The sequence below is a fragment of the Canis aureus genome, chromosome 33, assembly GCF_053574225.1.
Source record: "Canis aureus isolate CA01 chromosome 33, VMU_Caureus_v.1.0, whole genome shotgun sequence".
NCBI classification, from domain to species: domain Eukaryota; kingdom Metazoa; phylum Chordata; class Mammalia; order Carnivora; family Canidae; genus Canis; species Canis aureus.
This window is the reverse complement of record NC_135643.1, coordinates 37,990,994-37,993,390: the sequence shown is the minus strand read 5'-3', so window position 1 is coordinate 37,993,390 and position 2,397 is coordinate 37,990,994.

The window sequence follows — 2,397 nt, the reverse complement described above, 5'->3', positions numbered from 1 at the left end:
GGAATTTCTAATTTAATCTCACCTTCCCCTTTGTGTTCTTCTAACGTTCAACACCTGTGTTAACATTTCCCCATAGCAAATGCTGTTTAGAATTTTTTTTAAGATTTTATTTATTTATTTTGAGAGAGAGAGACAGGGAGAGAATGCATATGTGCACACAAGGAGGGAGAGTGGTGGAGGGCTAGAGAGGAGCAGTCTCCCTGAGGAATCGGGAACCCAACACAGGGCTCAATCCCAAGACCCCAAGAATGTGACCTGAGCTGGAGGCAGGCACTTAACCAGTTGAGCCACCCGGCACCGAGTGAATTTTTTAAATGATTTTTGTTCTTGCCTGGTACCCAAACTAATAAAGATGCAAATATCTTCTACTTTATGGTATTTACAAAGTCATTGGAATCTGGTGGAAGGTTGTAGTTTTTACAAAGAAAGGGATATAACTCTGAAATCTGTCTCCCAACCAATGAATTATAAAACACTAGACCACATCAGCTCACCTGTAGAGTACAGTACAGGCCTGTCAATATCATCTGTTCATGGCAATGTAAGGGTCACCAGGGAGTGTGTGTTGTGGGAAAAGGAGGAAGAAGAAATTTGGAAAGTCTCCACATTGAACTCCAAGTCTTTGAAAAAAATTTCATTTCTAGTTACTTATTTCAAGGAAGTAATGAGAAATCCATGTAACAATTTATATATCTCCTCCTAAGCTCCTTGAGAATGACTCTTCAAAACCTATATATCCAACTGCCTATTGTATATCTTACTAGAATGTCCCTCACAATCTCAGACTTAACAGGGATATAACCTAAATCCATTATCTACCCCATCCTTTTAAATATATGTGTGTGTATATATATATATATATATATATATATACATACATTATTTTGTAATAATGGAAATGTGCTCCTTCACTAACCAGTATAGTTGCCACTAGCCACATGTATCTACTTAGCATTTGAAACCTGGCTTGTGTACCCAAGAAACTGAATTTCTTTTGATTTTAGTAAATTAAATTTAATTAATCATATTTGGCTAGTGGCTACCATGTTGGACAGCACAGATTTCAAGGGGATAAAAACTGACATCACTTAGCATCATATGCTAAGCAATCCTCTACCACCCTGCCCAGCTTCATTCTATTCTCCTTTATAAACCCAGTCTTCTGGGCATATTCAAGTTTTTGTCTTTTTTTTTTTCTCCAAACATGCCTTCTTTTTTTGTACATTTTATGAATTTATAATTGAGTAAGAGAAAAATTCTAAAATAAAGGGCTCCAAAATGACTTAAAAAAATACAACATATGGTAAATAGAACTTTTTAGGAAAGCACTAAAGGTAAAATAAATGTCAGAACTGCTAATAATTTCTGCTTTCTGCCCATGTCTTGTTTTGTTTTTGTTTTTTAAAAGATTCTATTTATTTGAGAGAAAGAGCATGAGAGAGCAAGATCACAAGCAGGAGGGAGGGGTAGAAAGAGAAGCCAATCCCTGCTGAGCAGGGAGCCCAGCCAAACTCAATCACAGGACCCTGGGATCATGACTTGAGCCAAAGGCAGATGCTTAACCAACTGAGGCACCCAGGCACCCTCTGCCAGTGAAAAGAACACACTCAACAGATGCCTACTGGTCAACCTGTTAGTTGGAGCTAACTCTAACTTATCTGAGCTTTGTTGGAAAAGCTCACTCAACAGATGCCTACTGGTGAACCTGTTAATTGGAGCTAACTCTAACTTATCTGAGCTTTGTTGGAAAGATTGGTTGGAGGTAGCTGTGTTGGGAAGGGATAGGAGACTGCCAGTTAGCATTCTGCATCTACATCATCATTGGAAGTTCATTTATGGTTAATAGGTGCAGAAAGTTTCCGAATCTGTGTGTATTTTTTTATACTCAGTTGCTAAAATTCAGTGCAACTGCAACACAAAGAATATTTAATAAGCCTATGTGTCAAATACATAGACTACATAAGAAACAGGGATGAAGTTTCTTATCACTTAACAATAGATCTTTTTAAAGGGTGTTGTGATTACATTACAATATCTTAAAGCATTGGTTTCCTGGAATATAAAGTAAGAAGAGATATATTTCAGAAATTATATGTCAATAGCAAATGGAAATGTGTAGAAAATTGAATAAATTTGATTAATTTGGGGAATTTGCACAAAACATCCCTTTTGTCTTTTCAAAATACCAAAACTGAGAGGAAAGTGAGAATGGTAAGGTGAAAGAGTAAAATAATAAAGACTTTATAATGGCAATACAGTTCACTGAATAGATGAAGAAAACTAAATGTTGGCTAAAGTAATGTTAATTTGCTATATTATTACAAAAAATCATTTCTACTAGAGAGCAAAAAATGGGATGGATGAATCCCATAGGATGTGGTAAGTATAGATAATAAA